Source organism: Melospiza melodia, chromosome Z (genome assembly GCF_035770615.1).
Source record: "Melospiza melodia melodia isolate bMelMel2 chromosome Z, bMelMel2.pri, whole genome shotgun sequence".
Lineage (NCBI taxonomy): Eukaryota > Metazoa > Chordata > Aves > Passeriformes > Passerellidae > Melospiza > Melospiza melodia.
Window position 1 is genome coordinate 58,550,180 of NC_086226.1, and position 21,322 is coordinate 58,571,501.

Genomic DNA, 21,322 nt, shown 5'->3' on the forward strand with positions numbered 1-21,322 from the left:
TTGGTATCCATTGTAAGTCTGCGAGACAGATCATCCCTCTAACCACTCCTCAGCTTCACGTGCTCATCTGTCTCTGCACTCCCCACCAGCTCCTGTGGAAAAACACAGGGAAAGGATCTGCAGTACCAGCTCTTCCCACCACTCCACCCATTATGCCCTTGCGGATGAGAAAATAGCCACGTGGTTTTGTAGTGAGGCTCTACTCCACAACTACTCACCCACAGACACCTCTGAGGGAATATTTGGTCACCTCATGGCAGTCTGTGTTTGCCCACCATGTCAAGTCCTCACGCAAGAGCACAACCTGAACAAGCACTGCTGAATATGTACTGCGCACTTTGGGATTTCAGTAGTTTGGTATCCAGTTCTTTGGCAAAGACAGGGATCTCCCATCTTCAATTTGAGTACTTTACTCTGCAAGTACTGCAAGTTCGTCCACACAGGAGGTGGGAATGCAAGCACCATAATTGTGCAAAAGGAAACAATATGTAAAAAAATGGTTGGTGATAGCAGTCATGGCTTCACTGAGGGAAAATTATGTCTGGCAAATTTGGTAGCCTTCCACAAAAGGATTACAGCCCTGGTGGACGAGAGAAACCTAATTGACACCATCTACCTGGATTTGTACAAATCATTTGCACAAATCATCCCGCACAACAGCCTGGTCTTTAAACTGGAAAGCCTTGGGTTTGACGAGCATTTGGTGGATAAGAAGCTGTCTGGATGAACACATTCAAAGAGCTGAACTCAGCAGCTTGATGTCGAAGTGGAGACCATTGATGATTGATGTTTCCTGGGGTCAGTCCTGGGACCAGTGCTCTTCAATGTCTTTGTTGGTGATGGGGACAAACTTCTGCAATGAAGTCAGGCCAAAAGAACTGGGGTTGCTCAGCTTGGAAAAGAGAAGTCTCCAAGAAGACCTGGCAGTGTCATTCCAGTACCTAAAGGAAAGCTGGAGAGAAACTTTTTACACAGGCATGGAGTGATAGGAGAAGGTGTAACCCAAAAACAGTGGGTTAAATTAGATAATAGGAAGAAGTCCTCCACTGTGCAGCAGGTGAGGCACTGGAGCAGTTTTCATGGAGCAGTTGTGAATGCCTCATCACTGGAAGTGTTTCAGGCCCAGGTTGGACGGGTTTTTAAGCAACTGATCTAGTGGAAGGTGTCCATGGTGGGAAGTGTGGACTATCTTCCAGCTTTAACCAATCTCTGGTTTGATTCTATGATGAAAAATACTTCATATTGATGGATAAATATCTTATACCCTCTAGAAATCCAGTCCTGGTCGCTTAATTAGGCTCCATGTTTAGCACTGTAAGTGTCCCAAGAGCCTGAGATTACAAAATTAAGCCACTACTTTTGAAATATCACAGTCCTAAGCACAGTGAGGCCAAGCTCAGAAAGATGCTGCTGTCATCAATTTCACATGGTAATCTTGTACCATATAATTGGACTAAAAGCCAAAATCAATTTTCAGAAGTGTAGATGGGGACATTTGTTGCCAGCCAAATATTTGGTTATCTAAATATTTAAATTTAAAATCCTAGTTTATTAGTTGGAAAACTACATAATTTCCAAATTTTATTGTGTCACTATGACCCTATAGAATTATGTCAATCAAATGGCAGTTCATCATACTCAGATGTGTGATATACTAGGAGAAGGTGACCACATTCATGCATTCCACCATCCTCAAACATTTTTTTGATCCAAGGCATATATTTGATGCCACTTCTTGACCCAAAGCAAATGAAATTGCATGTGTGAATAAAAGAATTATTGAGGTGTCACTGGCTGTTCTGGTTTGCATGATGATAGATGTGTTATCTGAAGAAGCCAACTCTATCTACAGCTGTACATGCCAGAGTGGTGTGTGAGGGTGGCTGAAGAAGAGACAGACATGTTCCTCTTTAAACCCAGACACCTTCAGATAACCTTTCTTTGACAAGAGGTTTTGCATTTTGTGTTGCTGCTGCTGCTGATAATGAGTTAAGCCCCTGAATAGATCTTGTCTAAACCTCTACATCCTTTGTCTGGTAAGATTCTTTTCTGGGGCCTCTTTACACAAAAAAGTACTCTCTGAAGAGGCACAGCATCAGTTTTCAAGAAAGAGTAAGAGAGAACCAAGAAATATTCAGAGCTATAAAAATGTCTCTTTTTAATGGAAATCAAGTTCCCAAAGAAAGAAAACCCATTGCATTCATTTGGAAGATTATGCAGTATAGTTATATTTCCAAACTAAATAAATTACATTTACAGCATGATAAAATACATTTAGAAAAAGCTGTGTCGAGTACCGCATAGCTCTGATCTCAGAGGGTTTCCCAGCAGGAGCTCTCAGCCACATTAAATTAATGCCAAATTACTGCATTACTCTTCTGCCTCCATCTGATAGAGACAGATCAGGCTTTTTGTCCTAGACCTCAACTTCCTGCAGCCACCCTCTTCCCCTCCCATCCCTGCCTCCTGTCAGCACTTTCAGAGACAGCCCAACAAATTCCCGTGACGTTTCTGGACCAGCAAACAACAATCACAAGTTACAGTAGGCTATTGATGGCATTTAAGAGGAAGGTCTTTAGAAATACAAGGGGGAAAACTGGAGGAGCTGCAAAATGCTATCTTTTCCCAATAAATTTGTAAACACTTTTTTTGTTTGGAAAGTCTTGGAGAGTGGCTGTTTGGTGCAACTCTTTTCTACAGCAAGTTTGGAACATCTTGTTCTCCAAATACACTCCAAGGGTCAAATCCACAGAAGGCAATTATAAAACACTGTCTTGTTTCAACAGTAACCAACTGTTTTACAGAACAAAATGGAAATTGTAAGAACAGTCTAAACTTTTAAAATGTGAAACAGGGGAGTTACTGTCCCTCTGAGTGTGCACAGAGCTTCTCTTCTGGGCAGAGAGATGGGCCAGGAACCTTGTCTCTCTGGAAGTGCTGGGAAAAAAATCTGCCTGTTTCTTGACTCTTGCATCCAGAATTCTAGACAGTAATGCTTCTGCTGAAGGTAGATATTACAGAAAATATTTAGAGTTCTCCTGGAGAGTCCACAATGTAATAACCCAGAATGATAACCTCAGTCTCTTCACAGCCTCGTATGTGCATATGCAACTCTGTTAAAAAAACACAAAACAACTTCAAGAAGGCCATGAAACAAGTTTGTAGGATTTTAATATTTTTTATCTGAAGGTGACTAAAGAAGGCAGTGAAATGTATGTTTGAGAGAGTAAACTTTAGATTTCTGTCCTGTGTGAATTTCAACACATATATTTCTGATCTAATGGAGTAGCAAAATACTTCATTTTAAATACTTGCAATTTTTTGCTATATTACACAAATTAGGTCCTCCTTTTTTCCTTTTTTTTCCTCACACATTTTGTACATTCATTTTTAATTTTTCTCCCCCCTTCATTTTCTCCCATACTTTGTTTCTCACAAATCATTCTTCCATTCCTCTCTTGCAGCTATAGATTTCTCTCAACACTTTTCTCTATATTTTATAGTCATGTGAAGTCAAAAGTAATACTTTTTATCAGTTTTATTACTTTTATTATGGTTTTGCTTCTTGATTTTCACCTTTGTTAGCCACAATTCCTTTTGCTCTTCTTTTTCTTCTTTCTCCATAGCTTCATTGTCTCCCCTCTCTATTTTCCTGTAATCAGAAGGTGAAAGATAAGCATTACAGACTGACATTTAGGACCATAGGTCACAGCACTTTAGATCAAACTTTTATTTTACATTCCTAAACTTCTACCAGTCATTGCCAAAAGACTTGAGTTGTGAAGTATTGTTGTAATTAGTACAATAGTTTTAATGGATGCAACCAGCTTAATTGGTGTTACAACATTTGCCAGAACTTTTGGAAAGTCTGAAAGGCTGGTCTGGAAAATTTTCTTTTGTTCCTTGTCTTGCCTCCGCATTGACCTGCAGAAAGATGAGGAGAAATAATGCTGCTTTTTCTCACAGAGAATTCTGGAAAATGTCTGCTTTTATGTTAGTCTGTCTTGGTGAGAGATTGTTACAATTGTCCCTGTATGTGTGGGGCTGTTCTGTCTGATCAGACACCTATTGTGTTTGATGGCAGGTTGCCTTGCTTCAGTCCTGTCCAGCTTCATTCCCTGCTTATCAAATATTGCTCAAGCCTTGCTTTTCCAAGTCCTCAGTCAGAGGCACACGCATATGCGCCTGATCTAAGAGGATGGCCATCCTTCCTACCAGAGACTAGGAGGCAGGCACAAAAGTCAGATCAGAGGAAGGTGGTCAGAGAGAAGTTTTGGTACACATGCAGGACAGGTGTTTAAACACACGTGTTAATAGATATTTAGTAGACAGTAGATGGTGCTCCAGTATTAACTGCCACTGTTACTGCATTTTTTTAGTGGCAGATTTTCTGGACCACTACCTTCTCTTATCTCTCAGTCCAGGCCTTATACAAGTCTCCGAAAAAATAAAAGATGCAGTGAAACTCTTCAGAGGCCACAGGCTGGGAGAGGATGGAAATTTAGGTTTAGCTTGGAGACATAACCACAGCTGCCAGAGTCAGGGTCGCTGGGGACCCTTTTCTCTGGTCATTGCTCTTGCACATGGGAGTGACAATTGATGCCCTGTACTCCTTTCCCCAGCAGTAGATTCTTAGGTCTCCTTAGTCCTAGCTGCCTCAGTTCAACAGATGATTATGAAGCTGGAGCTCAGGGACATCTCTGTGTGTTGTGGGAGCAATTGGTGCTTCTGTAATTTAATTTATTGTGATGAATTAGCACGTTATCAGATTCATTTTTTCCTAGTTGTGCTCTATGTACTAATAGCAGAAAGGTGACATGTCAGGGAGAATGTTCCATCATGATGCAATTAGAGCACATACTAACCCTCCAGACCAGCAGCCAGCTGTGGCTCATTAGGATCTTGGCTGAAGGCTGCATTTCATTTATGTTCAACCCTCCATGACTAATCAGCTCATCCTTGTGAAAATAAATGCCAGTGGCATGTTCAGGTGGGACATATGGGGTTCCTGGACCAGCCAGGAACAGCAGCCAAATCTCCTGGTATGGGTGCACAGTCCCTGATATCTGTGATGAGAGTCATGCCCTGAAACAGAAGGTTTCCACTGATGCTCCTGTGAGGGTCACTGGGCTGTCTCCCCCACAGCAATTTTCTTGTGAGGAAGAGAGCACTGACCCTTTTGTCCTAATGTTTTTTTCTGTGCCAGTGCCATTCTGGTGGAGCTGGAAGAACATACATCCTGCTCTCTGCTCTCTGACAAGTGTGACCTCCCAGCTATGGAGAGACAAAGTGAAGTTTGCAATGATCCCCTGCAGCCATCAAGACCCCAGAGGAGACCAAGGCAGGGGCAAACCCCCTGGCTTTCTTAGTGCCTGCTTACTCTCTGAGAGGCTGTGTGACCTTAAACCCTGCCCTAAATCCTCTGATGATCAGCCACAGGCACAACCACTGGCAGCCCTCAGAGTTGGGGCAATGGCTTTCCTAGGCAAGGGTAGACAAAAAGTTCATCATCCCAAAACCACTCTGACTGCTGGGTGCCAGGTGTTTTCAGTGGGATCTGCATGCAGGGGGATTTCCTGCACAGTTGTGGGTCTCTAACTGCACTCTGAAGGTTTAAAAGGATTTGATTTTTTGCTGGAATTTCTCCAGCTGAGTTCAGTAATTGAGATATTCCTTTGGCTGCAATGGGGCACACTATAGAGTATCATTAGGTTTATTCTTGAGCTGGAAATCTAGGAAATTGAGCTGTTTAGGCAAACAGCCAGTGTAAACAAATATCAGCATATGCAGCAGAGAAAACCAGACAATCAAATTACTACCTTCCAGGGAATAGAAAAAATATATAGGAAACTACTCCTATCCCTTTAATAGACTTTTAAAAATTATTCCCTCAAGCTGCATATGGACAACTTTGCATCCATTGTTAACCTCTTTAGAGTGTGTTTGGTTTCCTGGTACAGGAAGTAATAACCGTAAAGCAAACAAATGCTTTAATTAAACCAGCACATGAGAAGAGGCAAGGATGATGTCATAATATTGCATTCAAAGGCACTAGAAATATTAATGAAGCAATAGTCACAAACAAGTAGGTTTAACATGTGGCAACAACATACATGTAATCAGCCACTGTTTCTACAAAAAAAAAAAAAAAAACACATTAAAAGAGATAACACAGCAAAGTTCCCCAGGGTAAACAGGGTGCCAGATGTCTTAGTTGAATAGTGTTGTAGTTGAGGGACGAGGATATAAAAGGGACATGAAAGAAATTCCTGCTCTGCATGAGAAAGTGTAAAAGAAAAGGCATGAGGCATTTCCGGAGAAGTGAATTCCTGACTGCTGCACATAGCTGTGCTGTGCTACTCCCTGTCCATAGGAGCATGAACAGGAACCGGAGGATAACATATTTATTTGTGTATATGTCATACCTAAATGCACACTGCATGTATGGTTTGGCACACACAGGTCCTCGGACCTCTGCCCAAGGAAAGTGAGAAAGAAATATGTCCTTCTGACTCAACACATCCCCATTTGGAGGCCACCCATCAGTTCAGGGCCACAGCTAAGGAGCAGTCTGGAAAAAATCAAGAAAAATGAGAAGAAAAACAGGGTTATGGAAGGAAGAGTCTGCCATGTCCTACATGACATTTGCTCAGGCCATGACTTTTGGCAGAGCATCTGGATCCCATGCTGGTTATGTTTTACAGCCTGACTGCTGTTGATGGACCTGTTTCTATGCAATGACTGAAACAACTGAAGACCACATTTCTTTTCCTGACACAATGTAGAGATAAAGTGGTTTTTTCATAGCTAATTGTGAGATGGCTAGGAAAATACTGATTTGTTGGAGCATAAGCTGGATATACCTCAGCAGCATTGGATCTTGCCTGGAGGCATCACAGTGAGTGGCATGTCCTCTCCCTCCCTTCACATGTGGGGGGACAGGAAGCATCACTTCCTTGGGCAGTGACAGCCATGGTTTCCTTACAGGCACCCTCTACCTTTCCCTACTGGGTCTCAAAGGTTTCAAATCTGCATTGGACTGAAAACATCACAGGTAACACCTGAATTTTTATTGGCTATGGTGCTTGCTTCATTGTGCAATGCAGCAGAAGTGTTTTGGTGAATTTAAACTCTTCCTTTGGCACAAAGGAAAGTAGAAAGGAGTGCAAAAAAGTGCATTTTTTAATGGTGTGATGAATCTCTCTGTGTGTTTTGAATCAATAAGAAGCGTAAAAATACTGTTGAAGGAAAAGCTAGAGCTCACTCTATTTCTACATCTTTTGGATACTGTTTTCTATGGCAACTAAGCTTCATATGTCAAAATGAAAGAATATTTATTCTTATAGGTTTTTCCTTTAGTGTAAACTGGGCCTGGAGAACCAAGTCAGTAAATCAAAAGTGTATCACACTATATTTACAGATACAGTCTGCGTTTCTCCCATTGCAATCTGAAAAGTCCACTGTGTTTTTGTTTTTGTTTTTGTCCATGCCTGTTGGAAGATCAAAAATATCTGATAAAATGCATATGCGAGCAATTTCTTTTCAATTCAGGCCACATGAGCCACTAGCAGACAGAGGTAACTATTTGGAAATGTATGATTTGTAAGCAGCTTCAGAGACAACATATACCAGACTGTAGTACATGACTGGCCATTTTCTTCTTGCTAAATGATACAGTTCTGAACTCATCCTCTCCACTTAAACTGGGAATTACAGTGTGTACTTGAACTGTCTCAGTGGCTGATATTGTGTTGGAGGAAAAAGACCAGATCATTTGAGTTACCCATTTAATTCTCTGTGTTCAATAATCTTTTGTCACTTGATTTGCTTTAAAATGGCTTAGTTTTTACATAATATATTACTTCTAAAAAGATAGTTGCAAATATTGAAGAAAAAAAAAGAAATCAGTTACTGCAGGAAGTCTTATTTCAAAATATGAAGTAAAAGCTTCAGGACTTGTACACACTTTTACGAGGTGTTACTATCATAGAAGTATCATCATCAAGAAAATCACAATTCTGAGAAATGGCATGAGTGTTTCCACTTTGATTCTTTTCCTAATAGATAAGTCAGCACTTTGATAACATTACTTTTTCATCTTGAAAGCAAACTTGGGTCAAATTTTCAGAAGCAGCATAGATCTTTTCAAACCCATATACAGGTCAGAAGTACCATCACAGGAATTTACACCCTGCATATGTGTGTCCTTGTGCATATGTGAATTTCTGCAAGATGCATTGTACAGCTTATCTTTGGCTTCAGGGCTGTAATGCAAGGCTTTAATTTCTTCTGTGCTGAATAAATTGACTATCAAGCAGTACTCCACTGGACTAAACTGGAGCCAGTTACTGCTCCAAAGCAGTGCTAGATCACTTCAAGCAGAGAAAACGCTGCTGGGTATCTTTTGTGTTTCTGCATGCAGATGATACAGAAATGCAAAAATAATAATAACTGCTAGAATACAATTTGGGGGAAAAAAAGATGGAAAACAAATATCATGTCAGAAGTAAGTGTTAGGAGTTTTATTTTGACCAGCAGTCCAAGGACTTCCCAGAGATGTCATATGACAGAAAAAAAAACTGAAAGGGGAAATTCCTGGTCACATTTGTACCATCCCAGACTTACTTTGACATCCATTAAAATAAAAAAGATGTGTGTCTCTGCATAGATATGCAAGGCAAAATATGCCTGTTACGGCACTTACTAGAGTGTAAGGTTTTTTGTGTCATTGTAGAGGAAGAAATCAAAGCCCTTAAATATGAAGGTCCCTGAGAGTGGTTCCACATTCTCACCTCAAAATATAATTAGAGAGAATTTAAAGTAATTTTCAGAAAAGAAGAAACTGCCAAAATGGCTAAAGGTTACCATACTGTGATGTTACAAACCAGGTAACCACTTAGGACGCTGGATATTAAGGTTGTTCTCCATCTCATTTCTCTGTTTGCCCAACCCACATGATGTAGAAACCTTGAGCTAGTGTGGTATGTCTTTACAATGCAGTACAAGGTCTCACAGGAATGTACACACAGCATCACAGGATATGCCACAATCATTTGGATAGCTGGCATTCCTGTGAGGAATCAGAAAATAAAGTCTTGTGAAGAGCACAGCAAAACTGAGACCGCTGGACTGACCGGTATAACATATGAGGACCTGCTCTGCATCCTTTCTGTCCCCAAACCAAGACTGTCAGTCTCCTTCCTGGGAATATTGTGTCACTACCCAGCCTTCCTCTATGTGCTCAAATCCAATCCATATCTATGCCTGAAGATTTGCACTGAAGTTGCTATACTGCAAAGGTCTGTCCGAGCTTTCTGTGCTGAGGGGAGGCGTGAAGCGGGTGCTTGGGGTGCAACATCAGGCATTGCCATTATTTCACCAGAAGCTTTGCTTTAATTTTTACTGACAGCAAGGTTTGCCACAGAACAAATGAGCATTTCTTTAGAGCTCCAGCACAGCAGTGCTGAGTGTGTTGGCTGGTGGGAAGCCTTGAGGAGCAGGACAAGTTGGGCTTTCTCTCAGGGCTGGTGTGCGTCCTCCACCTCAGATCACCCTTTCAGGAAGGCTGTGTGAACTCCATGAACACAGGATGGGGGCTGCCAAAAAAAAAAAAAAAAAAAAAAAAAAAAAAAAAGCCATGAACTTCTCACTTTGGGACAGAAACAGCATCTGCTGAGTATTTTCTTTGTTCTGAACACTGCAAGGTCTGCAATTTTTCAGCAACTGTTTTAGTAGAGGAGGGGAAAAGTCTTCAAATCTTTTGGGAAATCTCCGGACAGCAATTTTCATTAATATATTTTGAGGAAGTCTTGAACTCCTTATTGACTAGGATAACATTCCCATAGTGTGTTCCAACTTCTGCAAAAGCCATTAACATAGACTTCTTTGAGCAGCGCAGCTCTATCTGCTAGAATAACACATTTGCCATGCAGAGTATCTAATTGACTCCATATAAGTTGAATGTGTCACAGAAGAGTTGGAAGGGCACAGAAGTCTTTTACCATATTTCACTTTGCATTTAAATATGAGATAAATGAGGGATTTGCTTAAGTATAAAATGCCGGGGTTTTATCTCACCTTTCAGCAAGTACTTCAAATGTTGTACTTTGATGAAATGCTGTACAACTTTGAGTAAAATTCAGGAGAATGTGCTGCATGTTCTGTATTCCCTACAGCAAAACAGCAAAAGGAAAACAGGTAATCAAAGCTTTGTCACAGGGCAGTAGGTGAGATTTCAAGTATTGCAGCCAGGTATTCCAGAAAGAGCTGTAATTTGATGGTGAAGATTCTCAAAGTATCACAGATACCTATGATGTAGGCATTGAGGTATCCAAAATGAAAGGCTACTTTTGGAAAATCTGAATGTCCTTGCTTTATTTTTTGTTATAAAAGTTTCTGAAGTGAAAAATGAAAGGGCTAACAGAGACTCTCTGATCACCTTCACACTGTCACATCTTAGTAAGGCAAAAAGGCAGTAGAATGATATGAAGGGGCGCTTTGGCCACCCACTATTTTGATGGGGCCTGACAGAGGGAAACTAATAAAAAATATACATATCTGTATTTATAGACATGCTATGGATGCTTCAACTGTTAATAACTTTCCCTTCTGACAACAAATCACAGCCTTTGTAAATATTTTGTGTTACCTTCAGTAACATCAGTTATAAGACTTCAAAATAAACCAGTTTTTCCTGAAATTTAGTACATATTTATTGGATTCCTCAAAGCCCCTAACAAGAAGTAAGCCTCATATGAACCCACCAAGGAGTATTGCAAGTATCTGTGCTCTGAAGCTTGTTTATGGCAGTGTCCTTAACCTGTGATTCACTGTAGAGATCCTAATGCTGCAATACACATTTTCAAGGTTCACAGTGGCAGTTCACCAAAAGAGATCACTTAGCTGACCCCACTAGAGCCTACTCATAATACCTTAGTTATTGAATCTGCTATAGAGAGGCAGCATATCCTCAGTTTCCAGATGATGGAGGCTGCTCAGTACCTCATAAGTACTTTTTAGTGCTTTTAACACTGTTCTCACACGTGTTCTTAAACTCAGCAAACTGGTGCTTAATGTTCTGTGATATGCATGCAGCCAACCTATGTTACTTCATTCCTTTCCCTTGTGTACACCTATAATTAATTTAAGTATGTTCTACTTAAATCAGTTTCATGATTCTAACTAAAAATAAATCAGACTATTTTCTTCTACCTTGCTTACTGTTATAATACAAACATAATAAGAGACAAATTCAAATCAGATAGTTTTGAAAGAGGATTACAAGCAAGATTTAATACCAAAAGAAAATAAAAGTATAAACAATAATGGCATAAATAGCATTAATTTCCCTTTCTTCTTTATTATAAGACCAGATTCAATATGGGTTTCACATGTTCAAATCCAGAGAAGTTTTATTAAAGTCAAAATACCAGAAGTTTTTTAAAGTTTTTCTCACAAAAGTTACACTTTGGAGTTGAGTTGTTTTGTTTATATACAAGGCAGCTTTCACATTAGCAGTAAACGCTTTGGTAAAGGAATTAAGATAATGTCTAGAGGTTCTCTTGAAGGCCACACTCATCTCTTGGAGAAATTAATTTAGTTTATTAATGTCAGTGTGTTGAAATCCATGAAACAATGAACAGTACATTTTGTATTCTCCAGCAGCCTGCAAAGAGATGCACTCCCATTAAGGCATTGTACGTGGCAATCAAACCTTTCACAAGTTGTGCTTTCAGAAGAAGCAATTTTTCAATTTCAGAGTAATGTAATATGTGATCAGCACAGTATTCTCTTCACACAGCCTGGCTGTTTCCTATTGCCTGTCTCTGGTTAGCTTCCAGACAGGACTGCTGACGGTGTAATGACACATTACATGCCCCCCTACATTACCATTATGCTTGTGAAATCTCTTCGGCTCTCTGGGGACAGGGAGGTGCAAGCAGCAAACCACCAACTCTTCCAGCACTGCTTCATGGAACATTCCTCTGAAAGGCTGTAAATCCAGAAAACTGCCAGTCTCTGTGAAGAGTATGGGTCTGTTCAAACACAGGCTGATTAGTCAGACACTATTTTAATTGAATCCTTCTGTCTCTTCTTTGAACTGTTCCTTCCATAGGTGTTTTTTAAACTTCTGCAAATGAGCTTTGTGGGTCTTGCCACGCACACCAGTGGTAGCACAACACCAGTGGGCACAAGTGGATGTAAGACCCCCTGAGTGTACGAGCAAATTGCAAAGAAGGAAGCAGGTAGGAGGTGGAACTGCAGCTCTGTTCCCCCAGGAATACAGTCAAGAACAGTGATTTGTCCTGTGAGCCATCAATGATGAGTTCTAAGGTAGGTTTTGTAAGCTGTTTGCACTGCTATTGTCCCTGCCCTTTCTCTCTTTTCCTGTTTTAAGAAGGGCAAAATACAGGATTTCAACACCTGTCCTCTTTGCCTCTTGGAGCAACATTACATTCCAGGATCTGATATAAATGAAGGCATAGGCAGAAAAAAGTACTCAGAATGTTTGCTGCAATGATAATTTTGTTGCTGCACTTACACAGGAAACAAATTAGAAGCAAGAGATGAAAGAACATGGAATGATAGTGCTCTGGTTGAGACTTACCGGTCTACTGTCTAAAAGGCAAGATCAGACCTTTAAAACTAAATATGGACAATAACAGTTTAGATATGAGTGATCAGGGAAATAAAATGACCCACATGTCCAGCAGTATGAATATTACTTTAATATCAAATCTCAGAGTCCATGGGAGGAAGCAAAACCTCAGGAAAATATCAGTTTTATCCAAGCCATGCAAAATACAATCCAATATTTGTGCATCATGTCAGATAGAGACACCAAATTCAGGAATGATATCAAGGGCTATGAATTAAGGAAAAAGCGAGTACTTGAGAATCACTTGTGATTAATACTCACTAGTTAATTATAAAAGTGTACCTACCAATTCAAAGAAAGAAAGAAAGAAAGAAAGTGAAAAGCATGGGTATTAATGAGGAAAATATACAAAGACAGTCTAGTACATAGAAGCAGGGATCCCTTGTATTTAATTTACAGCAGAACTGAGAAGAGCCAGAAGATGTGTGCTTTGACTGAAAAAACCGTGCTGAAAGTTCTCCCATCACACTGGACAGATCAAATTATACATTCTACAAAAACCCCACAAATCTTCCTGCCTCATTTCTCTTGTAGTTTCTCCTCCAAAATAATGCAAGTTTTCTTTACTGGTACCCTTATAGTGTTTGGCAGAAGTAGATATTTTCAACATAATGTCTGGTAACTGAAAACTCTCAGGATTTGTTTTCATCTATGTAAAAATTCTTCTCGATGGAGTGGGGGCAGACCTATCAATATGGAAGGGGGTTGTAAGTCCCATGCCATGCATGCCAGTCTCATTAGCAGAGAAACGCCAAACTGAATTACTGAATTTTTAAAATTTATCTGGCATGAAGAATACAAAACAATAAAACCCTACTCTTAGCTTGACTAAGAGAATCATAAAGTTTCTTGGTGGGAGGTTTTCTGTGATAAAAGATACATTGCTATGGCTGGTGGTCTCTGTCTGCTCCTAACATATATCCATGGTCTCAAAGAGAATCATTCAAAGACTGTGGAAATCAAGATGAGTCTTTTTACTGTCTCAAGCTCTGGCCTTGTTTTCGCTGATAGAAATGCAGCATCTGGAAGGCATATGCAAACTGCTGTAAATTGTCAAAATTTGCAAGCCAAGTCAGAAAAACGGTGATTCATATTTTATATTTAAATACCCTGAGATGGCTGGTAAACACAAATCAATCAAAGCTGCATAGATGCCATCGCTTACCAGGGAAACAATTAAACACAGGTTCTAGCATTTGCTGGACTCTGTTACCAAAGGGTTTGCACTTCAGCACATCCTGCATTCATGGGAATAAGTTATTCAAAACAGGAAAGTATTCTTTCTCACTTAATTAGGGTGACAGTGAAGTGTATTTGTTTAGTTTCCTTGTGAAAGTTCTACATATTTCAATATCAATATTCTAAATATTGTCATTTCTTCCAGTCTTTCATAAGGCGTTAGTAAAGCATGCATTCCTAAATTGTAAGTCATACATATCAGCTGATACCTAAATCGTGACAAATTCATTTTCAACTCAAGCCATACAAGAAACTGTATGTCCCAGTTCTCACCAACACAGAAATAAGCTGTGTGGTTACTAGAGGACAAAAAATCCTCTGCCTCTTAGGCAATTCTCTTCATCATAATGGTGAGCTCTCCAGTGTGTTGCCTTCTGGGAAAATTGTTGTTTCTCACAATATATATATATATGTGTGTGTATATATATGTATATATATATATATGTGTGTGTGTGTGTGTGTATATATATATATATATATATATATATATATATAAATAACTTGTACTTACAGTGACATTACAGTGACATCTGACTAAAAATTAAATATTGCCTCAATGGATCTGCAGGACTTCAAACATTGTGCTTTTGTTATGTTGATCTTTGTTTCAGTGGTGATGCATTTCTCATAGAAGATTTAGGCCTCTATTGGGTTTTAATGGCCTTGGATGCACACAGTCTCTGGAGAAGCAAGGTAATGAGAAGTGAGCAGCCTTCATAACCTACAAGCACAATACCAACCAGCATGAGGTAGGTCCCGGTGGTTTGCACTGAATGTGTATTTTTGTGCTGAAACACCCCTGCACTACTAGCAAGAACTATTGTCCTGAGACGCTCTTACCAAGCAGTGTCATTGTAGAGGCTGTTACCAAAGTGTGGAGTTTTCTTCACCTCAACTTAGCTGAAATATGTCTGAAACATCTGTGAATTGGCTGGTCCTTACCCCAGCTCTTCCTGGTCCTTAAGCCAACTGTCCTCTGACATTCTCCAGACTTCCAGAATCTTTCTCTAAGTCTTCCTTAAGCCACCATATCAAGTTCTTAGTGCTTATTCCTTTTCCTGGACCTTTACACTGAAAACCTTTTCACATAGCCCTTCCCTGCCAAGCCCCTTCCTTCCTTTCATTATCCAAACCACTTCAGAACGCCTTCATGTTCTGGCACCTGTAAGGATAATTTGGCAGAAAACAAAATTCTCATTTCATTTTAAGCTCATTCCTCCAAAAGAATTAGTAAAGCAAAGTCCAAAAATGAGTTAAATGTTGATTTTTGATTTAACAGACTCTCAATGGTGAGATACTGAATGATCAGAGCTGTAAAATTAAAATGAATCCTAAATTGTAGGATATTAATAATTTCCAAAATATTTAGACAAGGTGAGTTCAGTCCTTTTGAGAGCTGACAACTGATGAATGAAAAAAAGTAAATCTTTTTATTGGAAAGTCGGACACTGAGACTCTTTATGTCTAAGTATTAGATAATTTATCTCACCTAAAATACAATTATATCTTATAATGAGCTTGTTTAAAACAAGACAAGCATTTAACGAAATAGAAGACAGGAACCCAAGCCCGTGGTTTTTCTTTTTCAGAATCTTGTATTAATGCTGATTACCTGGAAGTTATCTGTTCAAATGTTTTAAAGAAGGTACACACATGTTACAGAAGATCAAGGCCAATTGTCAGATTTCCATACTCCCAATTAATAACTAGGCAAGCTTTGTTCTAAATACTTAAAAATATGTTTCCAGTGATTGCAAAAATCTTTCAAGAATAAGATCAATTTTTTGGACTCTAAAATCAGTCAAAATTTATATTTATGTTTATATAATGTAGCACAAAAGTATATTTATGTAGGGAATCTGATAAATAATAGCAACAGTTCTTGAATTTTATACTACATTTGTATTCTTCAATCTCATATATCATCTTAACAGCTAGCATTACAGAATCTACTGTTCAAAATGCAATCTGCTAATCACTGGATGTCAAATATCCCTTCTGACAGTTTACAGTGCCTTTCAAACTCTGCTTGACATCAGAGAGTTATTCATTAGCTTCAGCTTTAAATCTTGCAAAGATGTCCTAAAGAGTTTGATTCTGTCCTCAATGAAGGTAGCAAAAATGCCACAAACACAAAAAAACCCAGAAGCAACAGCTGGCCTTGCTTTAAAAGACTGCTTAGCTAGGAGGGATGCCATCTTGCATCAAAACATTTGAGGCATAGCAATGTGATTTATTTAGAAAAAATTCAGCTGGAAAAAATAGGGAGGTAAGTCCTATGATAGAGCAGATTGCCATCCCAACCCCTGTCAAGTTCAAAAATTATTTTGTAGTTGCCCATTCATCCATCTTTACTGTTTTTGAAAACACAAAATTATATTGCAAATTATTATTTATTGCATTTCCTTAAATTTCAGAAAAATGTGAAAATCCCTCTAGCCATTCTAATTAATAGGTGATGTGCGGGGCTTGTGATACAAGTATGATTTTCTACAAAACCTCAAGGTGCGGTGTGAAGATGAGGCATAGGCAGTTATTCAGAAAGATAAAAGTCCTCCCTACACCCACAAATGTGTAGGGAGTCACTTCTTCGGCCAATGGGCTGTGGGGGGAAAACCTCTCCTGGCAGCACACCTCCTGCAGTATTTGTGAGCGGTGCCTCGCAATGCAGAGGTGTCCTGGCTGCCGCGGCTGCCTCTGGGCCCCGGCTCTGTGGAGGAAGGCTGGTGAGCAGGGTTCTGGCGGTGCTGAGGCTGCTCCGCTGTAGCCACTGCAAACCCCCTCGGCTAGGAGTCATCCCCGTGAAGCTGCCAGCCTCACTGGACCAAACACCTCCATCATCAGAAGCCCCTACAGGAAGAGGGGAAATCAACTCCACTGTAAGGAAAACTCGGCTGTTGCTCAAGTGCTCTGGACAGGCCATTGCCCGCCCCCTCAGGGGCTCAGTAGCCATGGCCTTGCAGTTCTCCTAACACATACACGCCGTCAGTTTTCTAATGAATCTACAGCAGCTGTGGCAATAAGTTTGCAGTGCTTCAGAATTCATTGTGCCAGGTTTTCATCCCAAAATCTCTCTCTTTGCAGGCTGCACAGCTTTTCTGCTTATGCTTGCCTGTTTGATTTCCTGGAGGTTTCTCTACATCTTGGGGAAATACAGAACTATTTTTACCAAATACCTCACACACAGTTTCCAGCTTCTGTCCTGATTTGAAAATCTGTAAATATCTTATTTTTCAGGCAAAAAGAAAGAGTAAGGGGTGGTTGCTGTAAATAAAAGCTGTTAATTTTCCAAAGTTATATTAAACACTGTGTTTGTATTTTCAATTATATATATATATTTGTATATTATATAAAGGCAAAGAAAAAAAATGCAGTCAGTTAGGCTTCTGGAAAGAACATTTTATTTTGGTTGATGCAATCAGATGTCTTTTAAAGTTAGGCTGTGATTAGAGGTTATGCATGGACAAGTACAGAAGGAATCCCAGCTGCCCAGAGCAGCACAAGCTACTCAGATTGTGCACCTACATGCATGTAAGTAATCAGGTCTAACCATTGGCTTTATTCCTGCTTCTTGCATAGACAGATAAAGAACAAACAGGGAACAAGAGCGACCTTTTTCTAAAGGTTTACAGGTTTAAAAAGCATAAGAACAGGAGGAAAAAGTGGCAAATATTCTTTTTAGACAATACTCCTGCCATTGAAGCATACCTTCAGTGCACTCTCCAAGAGGTATGCAAGTATGCCTACAATGTGGAAAATGGTACTCTGAAAAAGAAAAATAAATCCTTTCCCTACCTTTTCTGGAGTTTCTCTTAGAGAAGTCATGCTTCTTTAAGGTGAAAAAGAAGTTTATTTCACCTTTTTCACAGGAGGAATATTTCCAGTTGTAAAGAGAAATTAGAGAAAAGATACAGAAACACAGACATTTTAAAAATTGCAGACAGACTTTTAAAAAGGGATGTTAAAATTGTGTCAGAATCAATTCTGTTGTGTAATTTTTAGAAACTTCACGGAGATGAATATTTTTCTGAAAATTTGGTGACAATCATCATAGGAGGTTATACTAATTAAGGATGACTACCAGCTATCAACAGCAGCTGTTATTAAGGTTGGTTAAATTCAGTGCTCATTTGGGCATTTATCAACATGATGTTGTGTATTTATAAATCCTTGTAAATTTTTGTTCTGAAATTATGCTTACATAGCGTACTTCACAAGAGGTGCCTGGATCTGAGATCTTGTGATTCATTTGTGAAACACAATTGTGTTAGATATACAAATTCAATAGTCCAGAAATGATTGAATAGTTTCACCTTTACCGGGTGGAAAAAAGCCTTAGGAAGCTGGGCTCTTTTAGTAAATTTTAGTAGCTCATCTCACCACTGCCCTACTAGTCAGCAATCATTGATTGCTGTTATGATGGTAACCATATGTCCCTTGCTCTAAACAAGCACTTAAGGAAAGCTTCAGGAATCTTTACTGAAGAAGCTGTCTCTTTAGGCAGGTGATTTTTTTTTTCTTCTAAATAACATGCTAAGACTGATAAAAACCTCACTGTAAGAAGTTGTAGAGCTTTTAAATAGCAGATGGTCCAACATGATTTGTTATTGACTAAGTGCACCCATGAATTCTAAAATACATATAAAAGCACATCACCCTTTGGTTAAAGTACAAATATAACCCATGAACTTATCTCACTGCTCAAGCAGCATTTAATGTCTGCTAAACAACAGATGTTGAAACATATGGAGACATGGCTAAAGGCCATAAAAATATAAATAATCCTCAAACTTTTCTGTTATTCTTTAACTATATTGGTTCCATCTGACACCCTGAAAATGTCTACTTGGGCACCATAGGGAAACCTGACTCCCTATTAAATGTCAGCTGTGTGAAGAGATCACAGTACAAGTTGTCAGCACCAGGAAGACGTAAAGCAAGGACATAGGAGAGAAAAGAGAATATGAATCACTTACTTGGGAAGAAAAGACATGCCTTGGGTCTTGAGAACAATGAATAAGGAACAGACTGAATGGAAAAAGTGATGTAAAAAGGATCAGTGAGAACACAGATTTAAAGGCTGGGCACTGTCCTTTGAGCACCACGTTGGCAAGGAGAAATCTAGAGCAAAGCATTTGTTCTGCGTGTCTCTGCTTCCAGCTATATTTGTTTATTTGCTGCTGTTGCTGGGGAGTGGAAAAGGGAATAGTGCTTTGTTGCTGCAGGCATTTCAGTTTAACTTGGTTCAATTTTACTTATTTTTTTGGTTTGGAGTCCTCTCTTTGTAGATGTCCTTTCTCTTTGCCCAGTGAGCAGGAGAGAGCTTGTTTCTCAAGTACAACACTTCTCCTCATTGCCTTTTGCTGGCTGCGCTCTGTTGCTTACAAAGACAGAAAGGATTACTTAGCCCAGGCCTGCACATGTGAGCGACTGCTCGGTAAGTGCCACACCATCACAGTTAGTGGTTGCCTTCAGGGAACTGCGTTCCTCAAAATATTTGGCTGCTTTTGACTCCCTGAAGGAAGACTAAGATGTGAAGTAGGATCCCACCACTATCTGCATAAGTGAAATTACCTCATTTACATTAAATAGCGGGAGCTGAGACAAGTCCAGAAAGGCCTGGGCACCATCTGACTGCCGCTTTTGATGTTTCAGCCTTGCCTATACAAGTTCTTGCTAATGTTTCTCACAGCACGTGTATTCTTTAAGGGCCACAGACACAAAAATTAAAAGCTAACTTTTTTCTTGCATTGAATTTTGGTGCCATATGCTGCACTAGTCCACAGAGTGAACTTATTCCGAGCAGTGACAGCTAAAAACACGACTGGATTTGGGCAGGTGAGCAGCACTCAAGAACAAACACTAAAATTAGATCACCAAAAAAAATTACCCATGTTCAATTAAAAAAATAGAACCTCATTTTAAAATAAATTGAAGAACTACTCATAATTCAGGAAAATTTTACAGAATTTAATAAATGCTTTTCTCCCCTTTGTAGCCGCACACAGAAAGGTTGGAAAGTAATGTGCGGCACATGGGTCACCCTTCTGTCTGTCTGCATATCTAAAGCATATTCAGAGCCTTGGTCCATTTAAATCAACAGCATGGCTATGTGGAACAGAAGACAAAAATAACATTAAAAAAATTTGTTTTGAAAAAATCCATGGCTGGATTTTTTTAAGGGAATTTCTAGCTAGCATTTGTTCTCAGAAGGGTTTTTTTAGGAGGGATAATGCAACAGCATCTATTTTTATTGAGCTCCATAGTTTTCTGCTCCATCTGAGTACTATGAACACCCACATACATTTTTTCATTCACGGAAACTGTGTGAAACAGCTTCCTGCTTCTCATTATCCTATCCCTGTGTTGTCATTACCACTAGTATTAAATCTATGTGTATTCATTAACTAAGAACTAGAAAAATCACAGATGCACAGGGAGTAGAAGTTTCTCACAGAGATCTAATGGTCGAGATGTAAATCTGTCTACTGCTGAGATGTAAATTCAAACCTAAATGCAGCCAGTTCCCTGGAAGGCATTTGAAGTCAAAGTCACTGCTGCTAATCTTAATTTTCCTCCTCTTTGCTGGGCTGGCAGTGTCAGCACTGCAACTCTGCCAAGCACTGGAAGGAAAAACTGAGTTTTTCTGTATGTCTTCATGTTCAAAGTTTGGTACGAACATGCATTGAGGAGGAAAGACCAGATATAGGTATATCTCAAATCTATTATGGGACTCAGTATAGATAAAGATGCAGTATTTATAGTATGAGAAAAAAATGAGATAACTGAATTAGAGGCTATGGTGTGAAAAACAGGAGATATTATTTAGCTTGAGTTACTGAATCATTATAGAATATATTAAATGTTGAAGGCAAGCTGGAGAAAGTCCAGTCAAAACAGTGGAAGTGATAAGAAATGAAGAAAGATATCCTGCAAGGAAATGTTGAGGGGAAAAAACCATTTATTTCATGTAGAAGACACAGGGACATGATAAGAGTTTCTGGTACATAAAGCTTTGTTGTTGAGAATATGGTGACCTACTGCTCTTTTCTGACCATAGGGGAAGGCAAGAAGTAAGTTTTGAATGGTTACAGTAGAGATTTATAATAGATGTTACATTTCTTTTCGGTGTCAGGAAAACAGAATGAGCTAACTGGTTCAGCAGAGAAACATGGGGATATCTGGAGCATAATTCACTTAATATAGGTTTGGATAACTTTAGAATAAGGCAAATCACGCCCTTGGAAGTACCCATTTCTCCCTGTGGACTCCACAGCAGGCCTGGGGTGACTAACTCTGATGTAGTCATCCTCATTCCATCAATTGAATCCCTTCACCAGATGTCCAGCTTGGCTTGATTGTCCCAGAGCACAGGGGCCATCTTGGCACTGTGACAAAAAATAAGGATGTTATTTTTTTCCTGAA

The 21,322-nt window shown here is 39.4% G+C and overlaps 1 long non-coding RNA gene across 1 annotated transcript; it reads right to left on the reverse strand.

Annotated features, from left to right (window-relative positions):
• Window positions 1-3,073: 3,073 nt before the first annotated feature.
• LOC134432176 (uncharacterized) lies at window positions 3,074-18,893 on the reverse strand. The gene is made up of 3 exons (XR_010031249.1): window positions 18,874-18,893; window positions 3,577-3,652; window positions 3,074-3,113 (listed from the first exon to the last, which is right to left on the reverse strand). It is a non-coding gene; the product is annotated as an uncharacterized LOC134432176 (long non-coding RNA).
• Window positions 18,894-21,322: the final 2,429 nt, after the last annotated feature.